General features: G+C 44.5%; 1 long non-coding RNA gene across 1 annotated transcript in view; it reads right to left on the reverse strand.

Moving 5' to 3' along the window:
* Positions 1–19,484, reverse strand: part of LOC102410215 — a 38,736-nt gene extending 19,252 nt beyond the window's left edge. Inside the window, exons 1-3 of the long non-coding RNA XR_006543201.2 lie at positions 19,258–19,484; positions 9,655–9,837; positions 6,234–6,411 (exon numbers count right to left, since the gene is read on the reverse strand). This is a non-coding gene — a long non-coding RNA (uncharacterized LOC102410215). The remainder of the gene's footprint in view (positions 1–6,233; positions 6,412–9,654; positions 9,838–19,257) is intronic.
* Between the last annotated feature and the right edge of the window lie 595 nt (positions 19,485–20,079).

Raw genomic sequence — 20,079 nt, forward strand, 5'->3', positions numbered from 1 at the left:
AAGAGCCAGGGCAGCCGAAACTAAAATAAATAAACAAATCTTTTAAAAATAAAAATCAATCCTTGACCCTCCACAACGTGCTTGAAAAGACAAACTTTCTGAGTTAAAAGCTCTAACATCTGTTAGGAAGAATTTTTCATGTGGGTTTGGAATCTTTAATTCCCTCCCCCTTTATGAACTGCATTGGCTTTTGACCTCCAGACATCTGACTGCAAATATCTTTTCTTGTATTCCCATAGTTCTAGACAATCTTTTTTGGAAGACAATAAATGTATTCACTGTAGATAAAGATAAATAACGTATGTAACCAAACTTGATTGTTTTAGCTGTAAGTGTTTCATAACTGTCACATGCGTATCCATCCTAACGGGGGACACGAGGTTAGAACGCGCGCACACACACGTGCACGCACACACGTGCACACACTACAGAAATGCCACAGAGGAAACCACTGATACAGATATAATTTTTAATGCATTGTGTCACTGACTGTCTTCTGGAGGAAAGAGTCTCTGTGAAAATAGATTTAAAACAACAGGCAGTTTAATCAGATAAGTACACCACATCTATCTCTGTCCCCTGGAAATATGATTTCAGCATCATGCCTGGTGGGGAGCTCATTGAAAGACGTGTCTTCTGAGCAGTAGAGTGAAAGCAACTGTCATGAGAAGCCTTTCCAGGGTAAGGGGATCTGCTGGTGTGGTGACTGTGGGGAGGAAGATGATGATCACCATCATCAATAGGTAAAGTGTTAGAACTGAGCAAAGGAAATCAGGTGTAATTGCAAATGATACAGGCTTCCCAGGTGGCAAAAGTGGTAAAGTCATGCCAATGCAGGAGACATAAGAGACACGAGTTCAATCCCTGGGTCAGGAAGATCCCCTGGAGATGGAAATGGCAACCCGCTCTAGTATTCTTGCCTAGAGAATCCTATGGACAGAGGAGCCCGGTGGGCTACAGTCCGTGGGGTCGCAAAGAGTCAGACACGACTGAAGTGACTGAGCACACACGCACCCAGCGTCCCCTCAGGGAAGCGGTTGACCAATCAGAGGTGAGAACTGGCAGGTAAACTTTCTTCCTCCCCTTCCTCCTCCAGATCAGCCTCCCCTGAGACCTCATAGTTCATGCTCTGGGAGAACGCACCTGCGTTACCGCCCTGCAGCTGCTGTAACAAGTTACCCCAAACTTGGCGGCTCACACAGCAGGCATGTATCCAATTGGCATCACTGGTGCACATGGAGCCATCAGCAGGGGCTGTACTGCCTGGAAACTGGGGGGAGGGGCCCTTCCTTGCCTCTTTGAGCACCCGGTGAGGCCCACGTCCCTTGCCTGGTGATCACACCATCACTGCCATCTCTGCCTCGTGTTCACACTGCCTTTTTCTCTTCCATGTATTAAATCTGCCTCTGTCTCTGCCTCTTCTCATTAAAAGGACAGTGACAACTGGATTTAGGACCTATCCAGATAATCCAGAGCTTTCCAGGTGGTGCTAGAGGTCAAGAACCCTCCTGCCAATGCCGGAGACGCAGGTTCGATCCCTGGGTCAGGAAGATCCCCTGGAGGAGTAAATGGCAACAGACTCCAGTATTCTTGCCTGGAGAATCCCATGGACAGAGGAGCCTGGCGGTCTGTAGTCCATGGGGTCGCTGAAGAGTCGGACGTGACTGAGCAAGTATACAGATTATCCAAGGTAACTCTCCATCTCAAGATCCTTCATCATATCCTATTCCTGGATCGAACCTCCACAGAACAGATAGCATATGAGCTTTTCCTCAAGCTCTCCTTTCTGAGGAACTCAAAATAATGCACATAAATCATCAAGAACTTTGCACATGGCAATGGGAGTAATAGCAGTAGTAACAATAATAGTTCCCACCGTTTTCAATGAGATTTTACTTTTTTCAGGAGCATTGCTAAATCACTTAAAAATAGGCTTAGACACTGTGGAAATGGAGGTCATCTATTTCGGTGGAATTTTACACTGTGTTGAAAGATTTATTCCCCCCTCTACAAAACATTTCCTGCGTGGTGACAATTTCTCAGTAGAATACCTGCTAAAAGATTAGAATTAGAAAAAGAAGGGTTTTCCCACAGCAAATGGAAGAGAATTCACTTCATGGCAGGGAAGTTAAATAAATTGGTTAATGCTCACCAATTTCTTAGAGAGGAAAAGTGTTATCTGTATCAATGTTAAATCCTGCAATGAATATGCTTTTTGTGCTGAAACAAATTACGTTTCTGAGAACAGCACCATCCTGGGTCCTAGGAATATTGGAGGAACAGCACAGCTTCAAGAGGGCAAGGGGAGAAGGGGGTGACAGAGGATGAGATGGTTGGATGGCATCACTGACTCCATGGACATGAGTTTGAGTGAGCTCCAGGAGACTGTGAAGGACAGGGAAGCCTGGTGTGCTGAAATTCATGGGGTCGCAAAGAGTTGGACACAACTGAGTGACTGAACAACAACAGCATGGTTTAAATGCTGAATTGCAGGATCAGATGCCCCTCCTCCAAATTCAGACAGCAAGAGTGTGAGTTACTGATGTGGGAGAAAGAGAAGAATAAGAAGGATTTTCTACTGTACTTCCCAGAGGTCTGTGCAGTTGACAGCTGTACCATGAAAGATTCTGGAGGGTTCACTTTGTTTTATTTTTATGAGGCAACTTTATTTGCACCATTGTTTCAGAGAATTATGTGACTTTTAGGTGCAAGCCTACCTGAAGAGCATAAGTAGCCAACAGAATTGACTATGACTATCAGGGAAAATACTGGCAAATCTCCTACTGGGACACAACACATTCTGTATTATGGTTCAGGCTGCTTCCTCCTCACACATTTGATAATCACCATGTCAAAAGTTATAAGACACGTTACTGAAGGACTACAATGTGACTGAAGACGGTATGGGACAGTAAAGCCAAGTAAGTCCATATCTGGCCTATTTAATATACATCATCTAAATGAATGATTCATGTTTGAAAATGTCTCTGATAGGGATTCCCTGGGACTTCATGTACAAAATCTCAACTTTCAAATTTTCCAAACCTAGATTGTCCCCATCCTGTATCTGTTGGTGAAATCTGCTAGCAATATTTCATCTCTTTTCCTCTTTTCTTTCTTGATATGTAAACACACATATGCACATATATACACACAGTCACACATATTCACATATGCACAGGTATATACATGCCCACACACATGCACACATATGTATATATGTGCATCCACATGTGCGAGTATACACACATGTACACAGACATGCATGCTTACATGCACGTGTGCACGTATGTTATGTGCCCACATACACACACAACCTAAAACAATGTCTCCAGCAACACGCTATTGAGTGACAGGACTACTCTCCCTTCCCCACTCCATTTCTCTCTTTATATCACAGATAAGGACCAAGCCCTTGGGCAGCTCAGGAGAAACTGTGAGGAAATCTACTTCCGGAGGACTCCAGCCCAGGAGTCCAAGAACAAAACCATCCTATGAGTCTTCCACCTCTTCTTTAAATAATCATCACTCTCCCTGAAAAATTCAGCTCTTTTTCCAGTTAAAAGCAGATGAATAAATATTGCTGAATAGTGAAGAAAAGACAGAAGAGAGAGAGGGAGGGAAAGAGAAAGAGACAAACTAACTGAAGAACTGAACATGCCTGAAACCGTGGCCAGAAGTACGACGCACAAAGGCACATGGAGCCCTGGAAAGCAGTGTTTAAAACCAGCAAACAGCTTCTGGTGCTTCCATTTGCTTCAGTTCAGTTCATTTCAGTTCAGTCAGTCGTGTCCGTCTCTTTGCAACCCGAACTGCAGCACGTCAGGCCTCCCTGTCCATCACCAACTCCTGGAGCTCACTCAAACTCATGTCCATCAAGACAGTGATACCATCCAGCCATCTCATCCTCTGTCGTCCCCTTCTCCTCCTGCCCCCAATCCCTCCCAGCATCAGAGTCTTTTTCAATGAGTCAACCCTTTGCATGAGGTGGCCAAAGTACTGGAGTCTCAGCTTTAGCATCATTCCTTCCAAAGAAATCCCAGGGCTGATCTCCTTCAGAATGGACTGGTTGGATCTCCTTGCAGTCCAAGGGCCTCTCAAGAGTCTTCTCCAACACCATAGTTCAAAAGCATCAATTCTTCGGCACTCAGCTTTCTTCACAGTCCAACTCTCACATCCATACATGACCGCTGGAAAAACCACGGCCTTGACTAGACGGACCTTTGTTGGCAAAGTAATGTCTCTGCTTTTGAATATGCTATCTAGGTTGGTCATAACTTTCCTTCCAAGGAGTAAGCTTGCTGCTGCTGCTCCTGCTAAGTCGCATCAGTCGTGTCCGACTCTGTGCGACCCCATAGATGGCAGCCCACTAGGCTCCCCCGTCCCTGGGATTCTCCAGGCAAGAACACTGGAGTGGGTTGCCATTTCCTTCTCCAATGCATGAAAGTGAAAAGTGAAAGTGAAGTCACTCAGTCGTGCCTGACTCTTAGCGACCCCATGGACTGGGGCCCACCAGGCTCCTCCGTACACGGGATTTTCCAGGCAAGAGTACTGGAGTGGGGTGCCATGGAGTAAGCTTACTAGATCTTAACTAAACTGATTCTCATTTCTTCACATGGCAAATAAAGATAACACTTATTCACTGCTTTTATACATAGTATCTATGCCACATAGTATAAGATACTTTTATACATAGTATCTTATGACTGAGAAAACATTTGACCCTCTGCTCTACTTGAGTTCTCCACTTGACTCACCCAACCACCCACTGGTGGCAGAGGGGCCCATCTTTTGGCCTGGCAGCAGAAGTCCACAGGATGACCCTAGGTGTTTTTTTTTAATTGAAGGTGATCATAGGTCTTGATGGACTTCCTTGGTGGCTCAGACTGTAAAGAATCCACCTGCAGGGTTTCCTGGTGGCTTAGTGGTAAAGAATCCACTTGCAATGCAGGAGACATGGGCTCAGTCCCTGAGTCAGGAAGATCTTCTGGAGCAGCATCCACCTGCAGTGTGTGAGATCTGAGTTCAATCCCTGGGTTGGGAAGATCCCCTAGAGGAGGGCATGGCAACCCACTCCTGGTATTCTTGCCTGGAGAATCCCCATGGACAGAGAGGCCTGGAGGGCTACAGTTCATGGGGGTCACAAAGAGTCAGACATGACTGAGCGACTAAGCACAGCACAGCACATAGGTCTTGATGGAGGAGAAAATGGCAACTGACTCCAGTATTCTTGCCTGGAGAATCCCACAGACAGAGGAGCCTGGCAGGCTACAGTCCACGGGGTTGCAGAGTCAGACATGACTGAGCGAATAAGCACACACGCACACATAGGTCTTGAAGTAGCTAATAAAGGTGCACTCTAAGTCATTAACACCTCCTCCTCCAGGCAGCAGACAAAGGAAGAGCCCAGCCATGATTCACCACCTGCCATCAAGACAATCACAGCAGAACCTTTTCTCAAACCATGACTTCTTGCACTGCATCCTTCTCACTTCCTGCTACCGATGCACCTGTACTGATCACCTGGGACAAAAACACATCACCAAAGGTCCTCAGCATCTCACCAAAGGAAGACCACTATTCACATTCCTATAAACACATTTCTCAACCTGGAGTAGACTTTCAGCAGATGCTCAGTGAATCAGGTGGAGTATATCAAGAGTCAGCAAACTTTTTCTGCAAAGAACCAGATAGCAAATCTTTGAGGTTTTGTAGACAATGTGGTCTTTGTCAACACTGCTCCACGTTGTGTCCAAAAGCAGCTGTAGACAACACATCCACAAATGGCTGTGGCCTTGGTGATCCCATGAATCTTAACTTACAGAAGGAGGCAACAGAGACTTCCCTGGTGGTCCAGTGGTTAAGAATCTGCCTGCCAATGCAGGTGATCCCTGGTCCAGGAAATAAGATCCCACATGCCATGGAGCAACTAAGCCCATGTGCCCTGACTCCTGAGCTCACCGTCTAGAGTCTTTGAGCTGCAACGACTGAGGTTATGCACCACAGCTACTGAAGCCCGCACACCATAGAGCCCGTGCTCTGTGGCAAGGGAAGCCATCAGATGAGAAGCCCATGCACCGCAAATAGAGAGTAGCCCGCAACTAGAGAAAAGCCTGTGTAGCAACAAAGTCCCAGTGCAGCCAAAAATAAATTAATAAATAATTTTTTTTTTTTAAAAAGAGACAACAGGTCAGAGGTAGCCTGTGGGCCTTTGCCAAAACCCCAGGACTTACATCAACTTTGGGGAAAGTGTTGATGTCAAAAACATCATTTTAAGTCTTCCTTTTAGAGGCCGGTCCTGCCAGCTCTGAACAGTACATCCAGGCACTTCTGTCCCTCTTCCCATAATCCTCTTGTGAACACCCACTGGCTTCAGAGACATGGGGCTTTCACCCTTCACACACAGTTATTCTGGAAGACAAAACAGGGGCAGAAATTAAAACCAGAGCCCAGGTCTTTGTACCCTGCCCAGCATATCAAGTGCCCCTCTTCAAATTGTCCTGGGTGAGCTGTGTACCTAACGAAGAAAATAGAACTATTCTTTCAGTTAATCGTCTTTTAGCAAGGGGGTTGTGGGGTGTAGGGGGGGTGCGCAAATTTACTAAAGGCTCTTCTAAAATGCCAGCTGAAAAGGGAATATGCTCCTTGGCACTAGGGAATCTTTTTCATGTGAAGTTACACGATCACTTCTCATTCTGTCTCTTAAGCACCGCGTGGCACCCATCCATGTATTAGGCTAATAACTGCACGAATCTAGTTAAAAAGAAGCAAGCAATTATTTTAATTAGAGGAGAACAAAAATAACACTCCTGGATTCTGGTTTAAGGGACAAGAAGGAAGTTGTCGGGGTTCAAAAAGATCCCACAAAATATTTTTGTGAAAGGAAAAATAATTAAGGCCAAATTTAGAATGGACTGGCAATACGTGGGCCAAATAAAATGAATGGCACCACTGTGCAGCTAAAACCCATTCATAGAGACGAGCCCCAGAAAGTCCATTTCTGTGATACCATTTGGAGGGTGTCGCCAATTTCACAAAGTGAGAGTGCACGTCTAGTGGGGACTTCAGCAATCCTTGCAAACCTCTTACACGATCTCTTACAGAGTTTCTGTGTAAACTCTTTTATTAATAAGAGAAAAGGGGAAGCATCTCAGTCAGATGCCTTTTAAGCAGGATTTTTTTTTTCATTAAAATTCTTAGAGTAAATGGTTTGAATTTGTTACTCTGGAAAAATCTGTATAGGAAATCCTTGCTACTAATCCATTCTACAGAAAGCGGATGCCATCGGAAGAGAGTTTCCACTATTTGAGTTGAATTTAGTCAAAGAGGAAGAGATTGCATCAGCGGATTTTCCATTGCCTGGGCCTTCTTGCCTCCCTTCTGGGCATGGCATTTGGGCCATCCTAGTCCATCTCAGGCTTCCAAAAAGATGAAATAAGGGAATTCCCTGGTGGGCCAGGAGTTAAGAATCTGCCTTGCAATTCAGGGAACATGGGTTCGATGCTTGGTCGGGGAACTAAGATCCCACATGCCTTGGAGCAACTAAGCCCGTGCACTACAATAGAAAGTTGGTGTGCCTCAACAGAAGATTCTAGTAACATGGATGAACCTAGAGCCTATTATACAGAGTGAAGTCAGTCAGAGAAAAACAGATATGGTATACTAACTTCCATAGCACAGATATGGAATCTAGAAAGATAATTCAGCCTATTATACAGAGCAAGACATCAGAAAGAGAAAAACAAATAGTGTATATGAACACATATATACGAATTTGGAAGGATAGTACTGATGAACCCATTTTCAGGGCAGCAAGGGAAACACAGACATAGAGAACAGACTGTGGACATGGTGGGGAAGAGAGGGTGGGACCAACTGGGAGAGCAGCCCTGACATATGCACACAGAGCCAGTGGGACGCTGCTGTACAGCGTAGGGAGCTCAGGCTGGCACTCTATGATGACCTAGAGGGGCGGGATGGGGGAGGTAATGGGAAGGTTTTAGAGGGAGGGGAGGTGTGTATACCTATGGCTGATTCATATCGATATATAGCAGAAGCCACCACAATAATGTAAAGCAATTATCCTCCAGTTAAAAATAAATACATTTTTAGAAAGATCCCATATGATGCAAGGAAGATCCTGAGTGCCGCAACCAGGACCCAAGACAGCCAAATAAATAAAGGAATAAAGTTGAAATGAAATACAAACCAGTCCCCTAGTCAGTGTTGTCCATTCTGTTTGAATTTATACATGTTTACTGAACACCTGCTCTCCACCAGGCTGAGCCCTGGACCCTGCCTGCAAAGAGCTCACCATCTCATCACAGAGATGAGGCCCCAGCCAGGAGACCACACAGCGCCAGTTGGGAGGGCTCAAGGGTCCTGGTCTGAGCTGATGGTTAAACAGTGGGTTGTCCAGGAGGAAGCCATGGACAGCCCATGCCTGGTGGGAGGAGCAACACACACAAAGGTTGGTGCAAAAGGGCCCCTCGTACACATTGAGAACCAAGGGCAGCTGGAGATGCTGCAGGGGAGGGGGCAGGCTGGCGAGGATGCAGAGCCCAGCCAGAGGGGCTCCGGGTGCCTGTTCACGAGCCTGCACTCCACCTCGCAAAGCCACCAAGGAGCTCTCTACGAGGGCTGAGGTAGCCAGCTTTCTATGCTGCTTTTTGGCTGTGCTGAATCTTCAGTGCTGCCCGGGCTTTTTTCTCTAGTTGTGATGAGCAGAGGCTGCCCTTCAGCTGCAGGGCTTGGGCTTCTCATTGCAGTGGCTTCTCTTGTCAGGTGCGCGGGCTCTAGAGCACAGGCTCAATGGCTATGGCGCATGGACTTAGTTGCTCCGCGGCACGTGGGATCTTCCTGGACCAGGGATTGAATCCATGTCTCCTGCTTCAGCAGGTGTATTCTTTACCACTGAGCCACCAGGGAAGACCCACCAGCTTTCCATTTTGAAGTGAGCACTTGGATGTCTGAGAGGAGGATGAAATGAAGACTGGGTGTACTAGCAATGCCATAGCCCAGAGGACCACAGCAAGTAGGTGTGGAGAGATGGGTGAGCTATGAGATGCACGGTACTGAAGGAGATTAAAAAGAACAGGTCTGTGGAGCAGCGATCAAAGGGTCAAAAGGAGGAGATGAAATTGGTTTTGAAGATTCTCACTGGGATCAGGTATTTATCTGAATGCTTGCCCTATGTCCAGAAAGTTGCTATCTCACAGGTTCCTCTTCAAATCCAAGATAGACCTTGACAATGGGCCCAGGATTGAGACTCAGTGACAAAGGTCAGCCTTGAGCACGTATGTTTACTGCCAAGTGCCATGGGAGAGCTCCTAGAAAACAGTCTAACTCCTATTGACCTTCCCATGGGCTTCCCAGATGGCTCATCAGTAAAGAATCCACCTGTAATGCAGAAGACACAGGATAGGTTGGGAAGATCCCCTGGAGGAGGGCATGACAACCCACTCCAGTACGCTTGCCTGGGAAATCCCATGGACAGAGGAGCCTTTTGAGCTGCAGTCCATGGTGTCCCAAAGAGTTGGACAAGACTGAACATGCACGTACATGCAAAACTCACACGAAACCAGTTTTCTGCCTAAAGTCTAATTCAAAATATACAGAAACCTGGAATGAAATATAATTGTGATGAATACTTACTGTGATGGTTGGTATGATGGGTTAACTTGATGGGGCTAAGGGAGGCCCAGAGAGCTGGTGAAATGTATTTCGGGGTTTGTCTGTTGAGGGTGTTTCTGGAGAAGCCTGGCCTTCAAATGGGCAGATGGAGTTAAAAGGACCACCCTTAATGTTGCAGTGAGAAGCATCCCATCCGCTGAACGTCTGTACAAAATAGAAAGACAGAGGAAGGGTGAGTTTTCTCTCTGCTTCACCTGGGATACCCGTCTTCTCCCGCCCTTGGACATGGGAGCTCCCAGTGCTTGGGCCTTCAGAGTCCAACCAGGTGTGTGCTCATGTGGTCACTTCAGTCACATCCACCTCTCTGCAACCCTATACATAGCACAAGTGTATTCCATTATCTTGTAATAACTTTTAATGGAGTATAATCTATAAAAATACTGAATCATTGTGCTGTATACCTGAAACCAACATAATACTGTAAATCAACTCCACTTCAATTTAAAAAGAATCTAACCAGGACTTATGCCACTGCCCACCCCCCAGCCCTCAACCCCCCAGTAGTCAGGCCTTCAGATTTGGACAGGGTTACACCATTAGCTTTCCTGGCTCCCAGGTTGCTGATAGCAGATCAAGTGACTTCTTGGCCTCTGTAACTGTGCTAGCCAATTCCTATAGTAGGTCTGCTCTTATATGTGTGTGTGTGTGTGTGTGTGTATATATATATATACACACACACATATATTCAATTGGTAGGTTTCTCTGGAGAAACCTGAGTAGCATACTCAGGACAGGTGTTAGTTGCTCAGTCATGTCTGAATCTTTGTGACCCCATGGACTGTATCCTGCCAGACTCCTCTGTCCATGGGATTCTCCAGGCAAGAGTACTGAAGTGGGTAGCCATTTCCTTCTCCAGGAGATCTTCCTGACCCAGGACTGACGCTAGGACAAACTACATACAATCACTATATTAGATTAGGAGGAAATGGAAACCCACTCCAGTGTTCTTGCCTGGGAAAGCCCATGGACAGAGGAGCCTGGGGGGCTACAGTCTGTGGTGTTGTAAAGAGTCAGCCATAAATGAGCACACACACATGCATTCATGTTTTAAATTTTTGGAGAATGTACTGAGAACACTTCTCAATTTGTTTCATGAGCCAGCTAAATCATGATAACATACCTGGCAGGGATATTACACTAAAAAAAAAATTACAAGTAAATTTCTTTTATACATATTGTAAAATTATCAAAACATGTGGTAATACATAAAATAAATATCATAACAAAATTCAGTTTAGTCCAGAAATGCAAAGCTGGTTTGACATTCAAAAACTTCTTGCACAGTTCATCACATTAACAAAATAAAGGGGAAAATCATATGATCAGCCTATAAACAAGTGAGCACTTAATTTATGGCAAAAATATTTCAGAGTACTAGAGAAAGGAAGTAAGTGAATATGACGGAGGAATAAACAGACTTGATCCCAATATCACACCTTATGAAAGTCAATACCATGTAGATTACAGATCTAAATGAGAAAGGTGAAATTATTGATATAAAGTTTCCAGAAGATAATACAAAAGAATATTTTCATGACCATCAGGAAAGCAATGCTATGCTATGCTAAGTCACTTCAGTCGTGTCCGACTCTGTGCGACCCCATAGACGGCAGGCCATCAGGCTCCCCCGTCCCTGGGATTCTCCAGGCAAGAACACTGGAGTGGGTTGCCATTTCCTTCTCCAATGCATGAAAGTGAAAAGTGAAAGTGAAGTCGCTCAGTCGTCTCCGACTCTTAGTGACCCCATGGATTGCAGCCTACCAGGCTCCTCCATCCATGGGATTTTCCAAGCAAGAGTACTGGAGTGGGGAGCTTTCTTAAATAGGACATAGGAAGCATTAACTATAAAGGAAAATATTGGTACATTAAAGTACTATAAAATTAAAATCTTCTACTCATCCAAAGACACCATAAAGTAAGTGAAAAGTCAAGCTCAGGGTAGTATAAGATATTTTCAATATACATAAACAAAAAAGGATCATATTCACAATATAAGTATCTCAGTAAGATACTTACAAATCTGAAAGAAAAGATGAACAATACATCAGGAAAATCAGCAGGACATTTGCAAAAACCCATTCTCAAGATACCCAAATAGCCAGGGTACATGAAATGATGTTCAACTTATTAGTAAATCTAATAAATCAAGTTAAAACCACAATGAAATCAACTAGGTACCACCAGAGAGCCCAAAATCAAAAAGACTAAGAACCAGATATGAACAAGGAAGTAGGGCAGCATAACTCTCCCACTTGCTGGTGGGAGTAGAAACTGACAAAATTCTCTGGTCTACACACACAACAGAAATGCATGTGCACACCCACCAAAGACATCCACAAGAAAGCCCACAGCAGCCTTCTCGGAATTAGCCTAGAACTGAAAAAACCCAAACATTGATCAGGAGGAAACTGATGGGTAAACTATGCTTTGTAACTGTTAGAATGGAAGGAAATACAACAGGGAAAAAATACTATAATTATACCCAACGACATAGATACAGCTCACGAACTTGATGTTGAAAGGATAAAGCCAGACACAAAAGAACAGATACCATATGATTCCATTTATAGAGTGTTACTCAAGAAACAGGTGGCTCAGATGGTAAAGCGTCTGCCCACAATGCCGGAAACCCGGGTTCAATCCCTGGGTCGAGAAGATCTCCTTGAGAAGGATATGGCAACCCACTCCAGTATTCTTGCCTGGAAAACCCCATGGATGGTGGAATCTGGTAGACTACAGCCCATGGGGTCTCAAAGAGTCAGACACAACTGAGCGACTTCACTCACTCGCTCAAGAAAAGAGAAAAAACAATCTATGGGATTAGATATTAGGATGGCGGCTATCTCTGAGGAGGAAGAAGGGACACCATCACCAGGCCATTGGGAACAATGGCTGGTTCTTTTTCTTACCTGGGGGTGGTTACTGGGATGCATTCCCACCAGGATCATCCATGGAGTCACATATTTCTGCTTTTTGCAGCTTCCATATGTGGAACCTCAATAAAGAATCCCCAAAATTTTCAAGTGTTGATTTCTTCAGTGAAGCACATGGAGGGACTAACACAGAAAATAGTGTAGAAGATCTTTTTTAAAACCAATCTTGGGACTTTCTTGGTGGTGGTCCAATGGCTAAGACTTCATGCTCCCAAGGCAGGGGACCTGCGTTTGATCCATGGTCAGGGAACCCATGGATCCCACACACCAAAACTAAGATTTCACATGATACAACTAAAAATCTCACACGCCCCAGTGAAGATGGAAGATCCTGAGGGCCACAACTTAGACCCAACAGAGCCAAATAAATAAATTAAAAAATTTTTTTAAATAGTAGTCTGCAGTTACCTGGGTTCACTGACCTAGAGGCAGACATCCTGGAATGTGAAGTCAAGTGGGCCTTAAGATGCATCACTACGAACAAAGCTAGTGGAGGTGATGGAATTCCAGTTGAGCTATTTCAAATCCTGAAAGATAATGCTGTGAAAGTGCTGCACTCAATATGCCAGCAAATTTGGAAAACTCAGCAGTGGCCACAGGACTGGAAAAGGTCAGTTTTCATTCCAATCCCAAAGAAAGGCAATGCCAAAAAATGCTCAAACTACAGCACAATTGCACTCATCTCACATACTAGTAAAGTAATGCTCAAAATTCCCCAAGCCAGGCTTCAGCAATATGTGAACCGTAAACTTCCTGATGTTCAAGCTGGTTTTAGAAAAGGCAGAGGAACCAGAGATCAAATTGCCAACATCTGCTGGATCATCAAAAAAGCAAGAGAGTTCCAGAAAAACATCTATTTCTGCTTTATTGACTATGCCAAAGCCTTTGACTGTGTGGATCACAATAAACTGTGGAAAATTCTCAAAGAGATGGGAATACCAGACCACCTGACCTGCCTCTTGAGAAATTTGTATGCAGGTCAGGAAACAACAGATAGAAATGGACATGGAACAACAGACTGGTTCCAAATAGGAAAAGGAGTACGTCAAGGCTGTATATTGTCACCCTGCTTATTTAACTTCTATGCAGAGTACATCATGAGAAACACTGGGCTGGAAGAAGCACAAGCTGGAATCAAGATTGCTGGGGGAAATATCAATAACCTCAGATATGCAGATGACACCACCCTTATGGCAGAAAGTGAAGAGGAACTAAGAAGCCTCTTGATGAAAGTGAAAGTGGAGAGTGAAAAAGTTGGCTTAAAGGTCAACATTCAGAAAACGAAGATCGTGGCATCCGGTCCCATCACTTCATGGGAAATAGATGGGGAAACAGTGGAAACAGTGGCAGACTTTATTTTTTGGGGGCTCCAAAATCACTGCAGATGGTGACTGCAGCCATAAAATTAAAAGATGCTTATTCCTTGGAAGGAGAGTTATGACCAACCTAAATAGCATATTCAAAAGCAGAGACATTACTTTGCCAACAAAGGTTCGTCTAGTCAAGGCTATGGTTTTTCCTGTGGTCATGTATGGATGTGAGAGTTGGACTGTGAAGAAGGCTGAGTGCTGAAGAATTGATGCTTTTGGACTGTGGTGTTGAAGAAGACTCTTGAGAGTCCCTTGGACTGCAAGGAGATCCAACCAGTCCATTCTGAAGGAGATCAGCCCTGGGATTTCTTTGGAAGGAATGATGCTGAAGCTGAAACTCCAGTACTTTGGCCACCTCATGCGAAGAGTTGACTCATTGGAAAAGACTCTGATACTGGGAGGGATTGGGGGCAGGAGGAGAAGGGGATGACAGAGGATGAGATGGCTGGATGGCATCACTGACTCTGTGGACGTGAGTCTGGGTGAACTCCGGGAGTTGGTGATGGACAAGGAGGCCTGGCATGCTGCGATTCATGGGGTTGCAGAGTCGGACATGACTGATTGACTGAACTGAACCTGGGTTCAATGTGCCCTCCTGATGTTGGTTCCAGGGCAGAAAGTGGAAAAGACCACACATACACACCTATGACTATAGGTCAGTTGGATCGGGAAAAGTGAATGCCTTTCCCTGAGGAACCATGAATAAAACTCGGACCCTCTGCAGTTGAGCAAAGAGGTGAGGAATGTATGAGGGGAAAAAAAAAATGAAAGAGCCGTTGTATGAAATTATGTCAACAATGAAGGACCTGGAGGAGACGCTTGTATTTCCAGCCTTATTATGTAAAGCGGGATTAAAAGGTAACAAATTGAGGCTGTCTAGGAGGAAATACTTTCTTATGAAATGGATAATTAACCTCTAGCCAATGGTTTAGTAAAATCCAACTCCTCCCTTAAAAAAAAAAAAAAGATTAGCTATTTATAGCAGCTGAAACAGCATCCACAGTTACACTGTCTGCTATTATATTACAAAGACGCCTCTGCTTCCAGGCAAAAAAAAAAAAAACTGATAGCCAGCTGGGGTCAGGAAGGAAATTTTCCCTTTGGTGTGGGATTTCACAGCTCCGTTATCTAGTAGTGAACCATGCAGGCACTGCCTGGCGTTTGCACCTCCGTTTGGACACCTGGCTCTTCATCCAGGGTGCTGCAGTCAAACAAGCCATTGTTTTCCTCCTGGATGGCACACCTGTAGCCTTGTATTTAGGCAACACCTTGTGTTTCCAAAAGGTAAACACGAGGAATATAATCAAAATTGGTCCTAACACTACTGTTTTTACATCAACAGTCTATAAATATATGGGAGAACTCAATATACGTGTGAAATAAACAGAGCAGGTATGCCTACACGGAGGTAATTCAAAAGACGGCTCTGTAATTTAGCAGCCTGGATCTCAATTGTTGTATTTTTCGGCATGAAAAACACAGATATTATTCATCAAAGTGATTGTCCTGCGCACTTGTATACCTTATATAATTTATTTTTTCGGGGCTTTTTACTTCAAAGAAATCACTTGCTAATGACATTTCAGACTTTAGAAATTTTTCTGATAGCACACTGCTATTCCCTCAGGGGCAGAATTATGAATAAGTGGATTTTTTAAAGATCATTAACAGATATTACAAACCAATTCAAACGGAGCGTTTTCCTTGCAAATTACCTTTAACTTTTAAAGCCATTGGAAAAAAAGAAAAAGGAAAAAAGACAGTGAGTGATTTAATTTACTTAGCCTGTCTACAAATCACAGCTTTGCACTCCATCGGTGATCGCATTTTTCAACCAAAAAACATCTCTAACTATCTCTAATAGAGATATTTTTCTAAATGATCACACTCAATGAGTGATATTTCAAAAGATAGTGATGTTTAGTTTTTCGTTTTTTGTTTTTTTTTTTTTTTATCACTGAGCAAGTTGCCCTGGAATTGAGAATGTTTATTTTATTGATATGCTTGAAGCCAAACCAGTCAGCCCTGCACTGCCTGTATCTGTTGCTTAATTAAAACTCGCAGGTAATTAGCAGGTTTATCATTTCTGAGCAAATGGATGGAGAAGCTTTGGTGGTAGATTGTGGAGTTTTTGAGGTAAGGGGGGGCTCTTTTATTTAATGATCAAACCGTCGTTTCCTGGCTAAAGAGCTAATATTTGGGGTGAGAAGCACCTTTATTCCCCACGTACATCAGGCCTAGATTCCTATTTGCATCAGCACCCCGTTGTGTATGTTTTCTATTCAAAGAGCCCCTGTGGACTTCAAAGTGAGTTGCCTGCGAGGCCGGGCTACATGGGAGTCCTGAACAGGGTCGGATCAGGCCCAGAGCCGGGAGAAACCATGCCAAGACCAGAGCGTGCTGGAGCCCCCAAACCATGTCACAAAATTAAAGGGTGTCCCCTGCCTAGGCCACCCCACAGTGCATGTGGGAAATGTCCCCAGGCTTGCCAAGCGCTGCGCTGGCTTCTCAGGCTACTCCTTATAAATATTTGATGAGTGGCACTCCATTTGTAAGGAACTATGTTAATAAGAATATTCTTTGAAATCGGAGTCCAACATAGGCTTTAAAAGGGGTCATTGTTTGAAGGACTACAGGTTTCCCCTTTTTCCTTTATAAAGCGAAAAGTCAACTTACCAAGAGTCAAACAAAAGAATCTGGTGTCCTTTTGGATGGTCCATCAACCAAAAATGGGTAGGATTCTACTCTGAAGGAAGTTCTATTTTTGGAAGGGTTCATTAAATTATTGAGGGTGTGTGTGCTTAGTCACTCAGTCATGTCCCACTCTTTGCAACCCCATGGACTGTAATCTGCCAGGCTCTTCTGTCCATGTGATTCTCCAGGAAAGAATACTGGAGTGGGTTGCCATTTCCTCCTCCAGGGGATCTTCCTGACCTGGGCAGGGGCAAAGAGGTGGGTGGGGATTGAACCCTGGTCTCCTGCATTACAGGTGGATTCTTTATCATCTGAGCCACTAGGGAAGCCCTAAATTATTGAGAGGACTTCCTTTGTAGCTCAGTCGGTAAAGAATCTGCCTGCAGCGCAGGAGACCCAGGTTCGATCCTTGGGTTGGGAAGATCCCCTGGAGAAGGAAATGGCAACCCACTCCAGTATCCTTGCCTGGAAAATCTCATGGACAGAGGAGCCTGGTGGGCTGCACTCCATGGGGTCACAAAGAGTCAGGCATGACTGATCTACTAACACTTACTTACTTACTTAAAGGAATAAAAATGCTAATATTTCTTGAATGTCTCTTGGGTGCTAGATATTTTCATTCTCTTCTTTTCATCCTCACCAAAATATTATGCGGTAGAAGGTAAAGAATCCAAAAATCTGCCTGCAATGCAGGAGACCCGGGTTTGATCCCTAGGTTGGAAAGATGCCCTGGAGAAGGAAATGGCAACCCACTCCAGTATTCTTGCCTGGGAAATCCCATGGACAGAGGAGCCTGGCAGGCTACAGTCTATGGGGTCTCAAGAGTCGGACACGACTGAGCACCTAAACGACCACCAGGAAAGTTCCCTGGAACAGAGATACACGTTCCTGGGCCCTCACACGGGGGTGTGGCCTCACCAAGCCTTTCGTCTATATGACAGGTGATGGTTTCTGAAACCGCTTCACATAATCCAGGTCATGGAGACAGTGTCTCACCAACCTTTCCTTCCACTTCAGGCCGGTTTCTCAACATCAGACTTTCTGTTCTCATCACTGTAAGCTTTGGTCTTTTAATGAAAATGAATCTAAATGGGAATGATTTCTCATGTAATTGGGGTCAAAACAAAAGTTTAAAAATAGAATAAAGTAAAACAGGATTATTTCCACTCATAGAACATCAATCTGTTTATTTTGTGCTCAGTCGACAGATCTTTATACCCAGTAACTTGAAGTGCTTCAGCGAGATGCTAAGATGTTGGATTTTGAGCATGCTTTACCTTGCCTTGACATTTAGGGTAAAATCAAACTTCTAAATCTGAAGCACAGGGAGGTTGAGATGAATTGGGAGATCAGGATTGAGGTATATACACTATTGATAACTGTAACATAACTGATAAGAACCCACTGTAGAGCACAGGGAATGCTCTATGGTGACTTAAATGGGAAGGAAATCCAAAAAAGAGGGTATGTCTATATACATATAGCTGATTCACTTTGCTGTACAGCAGAAACTAGCACAACATTGTAAAGCAACTATACTCTCATAAAAATTAATTTTAAACAGATTTTTTTTAAACCCATAAAGCATGTATGAGGGCAGATGTGATCCGATGCCGGCCAGCCTCTCAGACCTCATCCTGACCAGCTCACTGCTCTGCAGTCACTCTGGGGAGAGGCTGAGGTGCCTCCTGCCTTTCTCCACCTGCTGGTCCTGTCTCCTCATTGATGTTGCTCTTGTTCTTCAGTTTTAACTAAACACATTTGACTCTTTGCAACCCCATAAGCTGCAGCATGCCAGCCTTTCCTGTCCTTCACCATCTCCCAGAGTTTTCTCAAACTCATATCCATTGAGTCAGTGATGCCATCCAACTTTCTCATCCTCTGTTGCCCACTTCTCCACCTGCCTTCAATCTTTCCCAGTATCAGGGTCTTTTCCAATGAGTCGGCTCTTCGCATCAGGTGGCCAAAGTATTGAAGCTTCAGCATTGGCCCTTCCACTGAATGCTCAGGTTTGACTTCTTTTAGGATTGACTGGTTGGATCTCCTTGTAGTCCAAGTGAATCTCAAGAATCTTCTCCAGCACCACAATTGTTAATTTGGTTTAAAGGTGCTCTCCTCAGAAAGTGCTTGCTTTGCCTTCAGATCCAAAACAGTCCAGCCCTGATGTTCACCATTTCCACTTCCTTCAGAGCATCATTTCCTCTGTTAGCTTAGTCCCTCATGCAGCATCCATCTCCCCAGCTCAGCTGAGCCTCCAGAAAGTCAGAGATCATCACAGTCTGTCCTCCACTTCTTCTCCCAGTCCGTGCATAGTCCCTGGCACAGGGAATATTGTTGGCTGAAAGCAGCTTTACCTGGTGTAAAATAACATAAAACCCCAGGCAGATACTCTGTCATTGGCTGCTGAGGCAGCTCTTGAACTGAGGAGGAAAAGCTCTCACTTTTCCTCGTGCACAAGCTCAAGTTCTTTCCCCTGCAATTGATCCCTGCCTCCTCTCCGCCAGACAGACACACACACCTGATCTGGAAGGACTGCCTGTGTTTACTCCCAGGCCGGGAAGTCTTACCTGTTGGCAGGGTCCTGCCTGCCAAGAAGGCACAGCTCCCCCATCATCTGAGTGCTAGGCGGCCATGAGTTCGGTGTCCGAGGGGCCAGGTGTGGCTCTCAGGGGCTCCAGGGGCTCCTCTGTGCAAGTCACCACTGGCAACAGCAATATCGCAGAACTCAGTTCCCGTCACCTCCTAAACTGCCAACCCTGATGCGGGGTGGACGTTTTGTTTTCTTGATTGGATCACTTCCAAATTAAAGAAGGACTATTTAATAGTTGTAACAAGGGAAACAACACTTAGAAATGGATTAAAAACAAAGATAATTCTTTCTCCCCATCACACCTCACTACCACTCTCTGAAGACTACCAGAGGCAGACACACATACACCTATATCCCTGTGTTATATAAATGATACAATGTATAGTACATACATTTATACTTAACGTGTGTGTGTTAAGTCACTTCAGTTGTCTACCACTGAAGTACAACTTCAGTATAATATAATTATAACTTATGTATACATACATTAGTATAACATATGTGCTGCTAAGCTAAGTGCTAAATTGCTTCAGTCGTGTCTGACTTTGTGCGACCCCATAGACGGAAGCTTACCAGGCTCCTCCATCCATGGGATTTTCCAGGCAAGAGTACCGGAGTGGGGTGCCATTGCCTTCTACGATAACATATGTATATATAATTATATATTTGCTGTTATTTTTGTTCAGCCGCTCAGTCATGTCTCACTCTTTTTGGCCCCTTGGACTGTAACCCACCGGGCTCCTCTGTCCATGGGATTTCCCAGGCAAGAATACTGGAGTGGGTTGCCATTTCCTTCTCC

This window comes from Bubalus bubalis, chromosome 12 (genome assembly GCF_019923935.1).
Source record: "Bubalus bubalis isolate 160015118507 breed Murrah chromosome 12, NDDB_SH_1, whole genome shotgun sequence".
Taxonomy (NCBI): Eukaryota; Metazoa; Chordata; class Mammalia; order Artiodactyla; family Bovidae; genus Bubalus; species Bubalus bubalis.